General features: G+C 34.5%; 1 protein-coding gene across 1 annotated transcript in view; it reads left to right on the forward strand.

Annotated features, from left to right (window-relative positions):
* The window catches only part of LOC106882952 (cadherin-related tumor suppressor), a 326,029-nt gene that overhangs the window by 205,767 nt on the left and 110,341 nt on the right, over positions 1-9,921 (forward strand). The window lies entirely within an intron of this gene.

Below are 9,921 nucleotides of genomic sequence, written 5' to 3' on the forward strand. Positions count from 1 at the left end.
ATATTAAATATATATATATATATATATATATATATATAGATATATATATCAAATATATTGTCGGTGGTTTGTTTACAACCTCATAACTTAGAAGTTTCAGCAAAAGGAACTGACAGACATAAATGCTGGAGTTGATTTTTTTTTTTTCAGTTAGCCTTCAAGGGTTTAGTGGAAATACTTAAAAAGAAAAAAAAAAGATATACATTAACTCTTTAGAATTTAGACAGGCCAGGTCTGGCCTCTCACACCTAACCTAAAATGCTATTCTAGAAATAACCGCATCATTGAAATCTCAAAACAGCAATGTAATAATGAATGATTAATTTAAAACAATGTGAATAAACAAACATGACATTTGAGAGAACAGTTTGAATGATAAAGGGTTAAACAATTGAAATTCAACACAAATATGGTATCAAAAGTGTTAGAATGAGCTGTATTCATGAAAGAGCTTGGGTTGGTCACAGACAGGTCTTGGATTGATCATGGATAGAGCTTGGATTGTTCACAGACAGGTTGGCATCAAAAAGTTCCTCTCAATCTGAACAATTTGATTTCTGATATAACATTTTTAGAAAAGTTTTTTTTTTTTTAATGATTTCGTTATAGGAAAAAAATATATAAATATTTTGCTTGGTTTACTAATAAACCGTGGGAACCATAAACATGAACATCTCACTATGTAATAACAAACTTGTTTTCATTTTGTTGCTAGCACTCATTTTTATTAAGCTACACTTCTTCCCTGACTGATTTTTATTCTCAAGACACTGTTGTATAAAAGATCCGTATAGAAAAACATAAATAATAGGTGTAGAAATTTACAAAAAAAAAAAAAAAAAAAAAAAAAAAAAATAAAGAGAAAAGAAAGCCATTCAAATGAAAGCAGTAACAACAACAAAAAAAGCAAGTCTTTTCTTTCTCTAATAATATATATATATATTTATATATATATATATATATATGTGACTATTCTTCTCCGACTTCTGACTCATGAATATTTTGCCAGTCACATGTGAAATAACTTGTAGTTCTTGTTCGTCGCTGTCCTACCAACCTGCTGCTTCACTGATTCTGTGGACTCTTAATCTAAAAGCTCAATGTAATGCACTAAACGACCTTCAATCCTACTTCATTGTACCATTGTTTTTCTTACCTTATTTTTGTATTTCTATCCCTGGCAATTACTAATTAACTGGGGGAGAGAGAAATGTCTTTTACCTTTTTTGTCGCTAATAACATCAATATATATATATATATGACAGTATATACATATGATTATATACACATTCACACACGCACGTATATATGCATTCATGCATATGTATACATAACATATTCGTTATAATAAATTCATCTGTCAAGATAGAGCTTGCCTGTTTCAAGTGACATTCATGTGCTCACTCATATAGACGTGCACACACTCTACCTTTTTAAGGGACTTGACATGTTATTTGGGGTGGTGGTTATTGTACAATATAAAGCTGGTTACTTAAAACTTTACGCAAATTTCATTAATACAATAATTCTAAGAATCATAAAAATATTCAAACACTGACAGTTGCTCTTTGTGTCACTCTTTAACTATATCCTGCATCAACTTCTAAATTTATTTCCAAATCTAGCCTTCATTAGCTTCACAGCTTCACAGCTTCACACTTAACATTATATTCTACATGTTTCAAATTTCTGGAAAAAAAAAATGAAGTTTATTGAAGTTACATGGTACTGAGTTATTCAATACGCTAGGCCTTCTTCCCCCTTCTCTTCGTCCTCCAATGTGTATCCCATTTCCTAGCCTTACACTATGTGCCCCTTCTCCCTGCCCTACATGTTGAAACACACACACACACACACACACACACACACACACACACACAGTCTTTTAGCAGACAACTCACAGATGCACAAGCTAGATACCAGTTAAAAACTCCAAATTGATCAACTTGTGACTGAAAAAAGAAACTTGCCCAAAGTGTCACGCAGTGAGATTGAACCAAGAACCATGTAGTTGGATACTAAACTTCTTTACTATACAGCTTTGGTTGATGTCTGCTGAGTATTTATGAGCTTAAGTATGAGTGAAGTATGAGTGAAGTATGAGTGAAGTATAAGTGGAGTGTTTGTGTCACCATTGTATTTATAATAGAAAAGCCAAAGAAATGCTATCAGTACTTCACTGAATGATTCGCTTTTAAAAATTAAAACTCTTGAATGTAGTTACAAAAATAGAGATCATAGTTGTGGGGAAAATAAGCTTTTAATGTATATCTCTTTCTCCCTCCCCCTTTCTCTGTCTTTCTCTGTAGCTTTCTTTACCACCATCCATCCCTCTCTCTCTCTCTCTCTCTCAAGTCATTCTCATAGAATTTTAAGCTGTTGAAGAACTTAAATATTTTCATCAGTCTTTTGCATTCTTGTTGGTCTTGACTCTTTTTTATAAACCCAAGCTCTGACTTGTTTGATAATATTAAATATCGGTTTCAAATTTTGGCACAAAGCCAGCAAATTCAGCAGAAGGGGTAAGTTGATTGCATCAACCTCAGTACTCAACTGGTACTTATTTTATTGACCCCAAAAGGGTGAAAGGCAAGGTTGAGACCTCAGCAGCATTTGAACTCAAACCATGAAGACAAACAAAATGCTGTTAAGCCCAGCATGCTTAAGATTCTACCAACTCACTGCCTTACTAATATTAAATATTTATATTTTTATTGTCCACAGGGCGGGGGCTAAACACAGAGGGGACAAACAAGGACAGACAAAGGGATTAAGTCGATTACATTGACCCCAGTGCATAACTAGTACTTATTTAATCGACCCCAAAAGGATGAATGGCAAAGTTGAACTCAGAACGTAACAGCAGATGAAATACCGCTAAGCATATCACCCGGCATGCCAAAGATTCTGCCAGCTCACCACCCTTGTAATATTAACTATTACTGTAACTTCTATTCAAGTGTTTCATGAGGTTTGGTAATCTTGGTGACACCTATTTCCTGTCCACAATATGGATTAGCTCTCAGGGAGCTAGCTCATCCACATTCGGTAAGTTTTCTTATATAATGCTGCCAGGTACACATATATGCACCCTCCTCCTCTTTGGACAAACCCAGTTGTCCCATCATTGTTGTTATGATGTGGTGTTTTCCACAGTTATAATGTGTGGCCATTGTTGTGAATGTAGCTGTTGTGTCTACTCTAGTAGCCATGATATTTTCTTTGTATCGGATACGGTGTATCTCTTCTATACCGGAATGGTAATACACCACTTTGTTTATCATGTTATTGCTGATAGCTCTGCAAGACACCGAATTTGAACCATCTACCTTGACTGCGACTCAAACTCGACTATAACACATAACTGACACACAACTCCAACTGAGATCTCATACAACAACTAACACATGAGTCCCTGTACTGGTTGACGTCATCTCGCTTTATAGTGACTGTGTCATACCACTTGTCCCATGCGAGAGGTGTACCATTTCCCCTACAACAATAGTAATAATAACAATCCTTCTTATTTTAAGCTCCAAGTAATCTGTTAATCTCTTTGGAGTTTCAGTCATTTGGCTGTCACCATACTGGAGCACTGCTATTTATTAAACAATTTTTTTATTTTACCTTTAACTAACAATAACAAGCTTTCCCTTTTTCTACTTTGCATTCTCCTTCGGGCTTTTGTAAAGATTCTCAAAGACATTTTCAACCCATTTTGTACATTGTGTAATTTATATCTTTAAAAATTTTGCTTGAATAAATTCTCTTTTCACAGTTTTCTATTTTAATTTTTAATATAAAAAAATGTTATCTCAGTCTCTATGTAAAAGGAGAGGAGACTGACTTTAAAAAGAATTATCGTAATTAAAACTAAAAACAAAATCCTAACACATAGTGCATATCTTTTTCCTCCTCTTTCTTATTCTGATCATTTTTAAGTAATATATCTTGATTCTCTCTTTTCTTTTCTCATTTGTTTTCTATTTTTCTTTCCCATCTTTACCTCCATTCCACATAATTCCTTTCTATTTCATTTCATTGTAATCTTTTTTAACTTGTAATTCTTCTTTGCCTCAACCATTCATACAATCCTGTTTGTCATGCCATGTTTTTTGGGTTTTTTTCTACTTTACTACAGCTATCCCTTAATTTACTGATTTCGCTCATTATTTTCTATATTCTACAAAGCCATTATTATGTTCAGGATCAGAATCATTAAAGAGTCAAAAAAAAAAATGCCCTGCCGTGTTCGTTCCAACTCTCTACATTCTGAGTTCAAATCCTGCTTAAGTCAACTTTGCCTTCCTTTCAGAGTGGATTGAATAAAGTACCAATCAAGTACTAGAGTTGATGCAATGGACTAATCTTCTCAAATCCCTTCCCTGTCAAAATTGCTGGCCTTGTACTTGAATTAAAAGCAATTATATTCGGACATAGGTACAGGTATGGCTGTAAGGTCACTTTGTAACCACATGGTTTCAGGTTCAGTCCCACTGGGTAGCACCTTAGGCAAGTCTTCTGCTAGAGTTCAGGGTCAACCAATGCCATGAAAGTGAATTAAGTAGATAGAAACTGTGTGAAGCTCATCATGTTTGTGTGTGTGTGTGACATTTGACAACTGATATCACATCCCCATAACATAGCAGTTTGGCAAAAGAGCGCAATAGAATAAGTATCGAACATAAAAATAATAAATGCCTGAGTTAACTTGTTCAACTAAAACCCTTCAAGGCAGTGCTCCAGAATGGCTGCAGTCCAATGACTGAAACAAGTAAAAGATAAAAGAAAGACAGTAGTTAATTTAACAACAAAGAACATTTTTTCTTTTTGTTTTTGTTTCTTGTTTTATTTTGTTTTTGTTTTTCCTTTGCATTTTTTAATTTCGGTTTGGACATTGTATCAAATGAAAACACTGAAGCTACATTCCACTCTAAACCACCATCACCATCACCACCATTTTCTAAGCGTGTCCAAATTCTATTGGCAGAAGGAAGACAAAACAGCCGCACCAAACTGAAAAGCAAATTTCCTTAAAGCTGTAGAACAAAATAACTTCCGTCCGTTGCTGCGTATTTCTCATTTATTATTATTGATCATAGCCAGTCATTCTACGTGTGTCACTTTACCATTTTAGAGCTAATAAATATGGCAACAATTCTGCAATATATTCTTTGACTATTTCTTTTTTTAAAGAGATTATAATTTGAATGAATAAAACCTAATGATATATTGCTATTTTATTGTTTTTCTCAAATTTTACCAAAGTCTCGCACATGGCTTGAAAGTTTTGAAATGATGCTACTACTATTACCAGTCTTCAGTAAAATGCTTCAGGAGTGATACTGCTTGTATAACAGTGACACTCATTTACAACTATCATGCAATGTCAAGACAAGGAGATTTAATCACACATGCACACATATGCGTGTTCTTCTTTCTAATTCAACTGACTTAATCCACTCACAGGGTTTTCATCAGCCCAGGGTTATTGTAACTACCATGAAGTGGTGACTGGAACCATGTGACTAGGAAGAAGTAAACTTCTTAACCACATATACAGAGAGAGAGAGAGAGAGAGAGAGAACAGGCTTCTGCACATCCTTCATCTACCAAATTGCACTTACAAGATATTAATCAACCCCTGGCTCTACTAGGAAACACTTGCCCCCATAGTAACACACTGTGGAACTAAACCTAGAATGACATGCCTTGCGAAGAAGCTCTTAACCACACAGCTATGTCTAAATATAAGAAATGAATAATTAAATGCTAGCATTGGGGAATCATTTAATAAATAACTGTATTTGTGTTTCATCCATTTTCTTTTCTGCTTGCCACAAAATTTCCTTCTCATCTATTATATATTTTCGTTTTATGGTGATTAACAACATCATCATGAATATTGCACATCCAACTTGTTGTTTTAGCAGTCGTAGCATTTATTCAACATGACAGCCTTGAAATGCTTTATAATGTTTTAAATAGTTTTGGTATTGAAATACTTCAAGTAAAAGTTAGTGTCTGCCTGGAACCATCAACGATGTTAGACAGACATTCCATGTTCACATGATGTCTGTTTGAATTATTCCATTAACATGAGGCACATGCCATGCTGTTTGAAGTATGGCCGTTTTTACTATTGATTTATCTAGCTACATGTGTTCATCAGAAATGGCATCGAAGCATGGAAACCTGATGTTCAATATTTAGGCATAGATCGGAAGATGTTGCTTCTATTGCTGCTTTTACTGAAGCACTGGCGACATAGTCATGTGTTCAAAACTTGATGTTACCATTATTGTGTTGTGCATCTGGATAATAAGATGCATCTGTTCCTTACCATTATTAGCAGTAAGGAAGTTATCCAAGTGTAAAAACAGATTCCTCCAATAATATGCAAATGAATAAATTTGCATTGTTGAAAGCATCTCACCCATACTAGCACAAATGAATTAAAAGATGAATATAAAAGTGTGTGTGTGTTTACACACATATATCTATGCAGTCTGATGTAAGCTTCTTGTAGAAGTTTAATAATCGTGTACTCTACTAAAAAGTATTGAGTAATTGCTAGCATGGAAGACTGACATTAAACAATGATGATGATGATAAATTCTTCAGTCTTGTGTTAATTTGTTTTTATACACAACTTGACACAAAAACAAGCATTAATATTGTGTGTGTATGGACAGATTGCTATATGATTTTTATGCAACCAGATAGCCCCCAATATGCTGGAAAAGATAAGGCATAATTTAAGGAAAGCTATTAATGATTACCTATCTTGCAAACAAATAATGCCAGATGTTGAAGTGTCACAGCAAATGGTGAGAAACTCTGCTGGAACAGGACTATCCAACCAATACCAGCACTGGGAAAAGAAACAAAAAACAGACATAACACAGTCTTGCGTTTTCTGTTATTACAGTCTAACATACTTTATAGGAACATTAAAACAACCCCAACATTTGACTGGTATTTTATTTCATCAACACTGGAAGGATAAAAGACAAATTTGGCTTTGGTGAGATTTAACACGGAATGTTTGGAGCTGTAACTAATTATCACAGGCTTTTTGCCTGATATTCTAAAAATTCTGCCAAGCCACTTCTTTGATGATCATACACATACAGTATGTACTGATTGTAGTAGCTACTTCTGTTAAAGTATTTTGGTATGTTTGTTATCATATAGAAGTACAGCGTTTCAATTATCAGATTTTAATCATTTCTATACACCTTCTTGTACCTTCAAGTTCCACCTTGATACTTCATCATCTCTCTCTCTCTCTCTCTCTTTCTCTCTCTTTCTCTTTCTCTCTCTCTCTCTTTCTCTCTCTATTTCTCTCTCTCTCTCTCTTTCTCTCTCTCTCTTTCTCTCTCTAGCTCCACCCCAGTTACTGCCACCCTACTCTTCTATAACCTTGTAGCTCCTCTCCTGAGGAAACCTGTTCTACTTTGGCTTCTTCTTTCTACTTTAAAGCCAAAAGCTGCCCTCCCCTTCTGTAGCTCCACTGAGTCAAAAATCTTAGTCTTGCAAACTGCATAGTGGACTCCCTAGTGCTGGTGCTATAAAAATAAAGTACCTAGTACACTCTGTGAGTTGTTTGGCAATATGAAGGATGTCCAGTGAGAGAAACCATACCAAAGCAAACATTGGAACACATTACACTTCAGGCCCATCGCATCCTATCAAATTGTCCAACCTATACCAGTAGACATTAAACGATGATTTATATCCAAACTGAAGCACACAATATCATTTACCTTCTTCCCCCAAACACACAGATGCATTGCTTATTAACCCTTTAGCATTCAGATTACTCTGTCGAATGTAATGCTTATTTATTCATATTGCTTTGAATTGATCACCTATTTATTATCTTGTAGCATCAAGTTATCGATATAATTGCTTATTTTTTTAGAAGGACATTGTAGGATAGGTGTGAGAAGCCAGATCTGGTCACTTTGAACATAAAACCAATAGAGTATTTGGGCTGGATATGGCCTATTTAAATGCTAAAGGGTTAAATTTATGAGTTTATTATCACTAGTCTCAGTCTTGGATTCACTGAAATTCATTCATACTCTAAACCAGTGTTTTCCAACTATTTTTTTTACCCATAGATCCCTTTGATTCCTATTTTACTCTGGTGGATACTCATAGTCATTCAATGTTTTAAAAATCCTATTATATTTTTAGAATTAAATATCATTAGGAACTGCATAAAACAAAAATTGGTAAGATATTTTGTGTAATGTAAAAGTATAACTACTTTATTGCAGATAAATTTTAACAGCAAAATTTTATATGGACCCCAGTTGAGAACCACAGGTCTAAACTGTTGTATTTTTCTTGAATTCTAATTTTTATGAACAGAAATTTTTAGTTTGCTGCAAGTTTAGCTATTGCTATTATAAAACATCAGTAGTTCCTGTCTCACTGCACACTTCCAAAATATTAGGAATAGTAACAGTAACATTTCCAGTACTATTTGTTCCACACACACGTATGTTAACTCCATCATAGAAAGACACTTTAATTATCAGCTTAATATATATTTCTCTTACCCTTTTACCTTCGTTATAGATCAAAATCAATCATAGACTTTCAGTAACCATCCACCATGTAATTAAAGGCCAACTTTTACCAGACATAACAACGATATGGTAAACCTACCAAGTGTTCTCAAGTGACCAAACAGTACATATAGTTTCATGTCTGAAAGATATTGAAGCCAGCTAAGTCCATTTCAAGTCATAGGCATCTTAAACACAAATAAAATGCAACATTCCTAATACAAAAAAAAAAGAAACAAACTAAAAAGGAAAACAAGAGTTAAGTAAAATGTCTACAAGACAAGACATATCTCCTATGGTTTCAAAGAATTGCTGGAATACACAATTGAAACAGTCCAGACTATACGAGAATTTCATATGACCAAGCTCTCATTTTTCACTTGTTCGTTAACATCCACTATCTTAGTTATGCACAATTCATTAAAATGTTTGCATTTTATCTTGTATGTAACAGCTAAGTTCTTTCCCCTTTTTAACTAAATTGACTTACTATTGATGTGCTCTGAAGATATCTACATCAAATAAATATATATATATATATATATATACACACACACACACATGAATATATATACACATGCACATATATATACATATATCCACACATATTTTATACATGTATATATATATATACATATATCCACACATATATTTGTATGTGTGTGTGTGTGTGTGTGTAATTCAAAGTTTTACTGTGTAAGCAGTTGGCCATTATTTCTTAACAATGACACAAGATCTTTTTGCAAAATATTCTCAACTGTCTCTCGAAATCAATACAAGTTTATCAGTGATGAGGATAACAACAACAACAACGACAATGATGAAAGCACATATGTATGTACGATATGATATTATTTGTTTAATGATTCAAAGTTGGAGAGTTGGCTTTATCAAAGAAACTGAAATACAATAATATCACTGCAGATAAAAATAAGACCATAAATTGTTTTATAGCACTCCATTAAGCAGAAATTCTTTTGTGGCAGGGAGGGGAATGTGGGTGGGGAGTGAGGAATTGAGGAATATCACTTGTTTGGTCCTCTCTTCCTCTCTCTATCCTCCCCCCTCTCTCCTTTCTCTCCTGTCCCTTCTCATTCCTTCCCTTTCTCTCCCACTCCTCCTCTTCTTCCCCCTCTGTCTCCCTCTATCTGTCTCTCTATCTCTATTTCTCTATCCATCTCTACCTAGCCTTCTCTTTCTCTCTCTTTCTCTCTCTCTCTCTCTCTCTCTCTCTCTCTCTCCCCATTCCTCTCTCCCTCCTCTCTTTCCTTCCCCCTCCTGTTCCTTCATATTCCTTCTCCCTCCCTTCATCTTGCCTTCCTTCCTTCCCTCCCTCCCT

The sequence above is a fragment of the Octopus bimaculoides genome, chromosome 13, assembly GCF_001194135.2.
Source record: "Octopus bimaculoides isolate UCB-OBI-ISO-001 chromosome 13, ASM119413v2, whole genome shotgun sequence".
NCBI classification, from domain to species: Eukaryota; Metazoa; Mollusca; class Cephalopoda; order Octopoda; family Octopodidae; genus Octopus; species Octopus bimaculoides.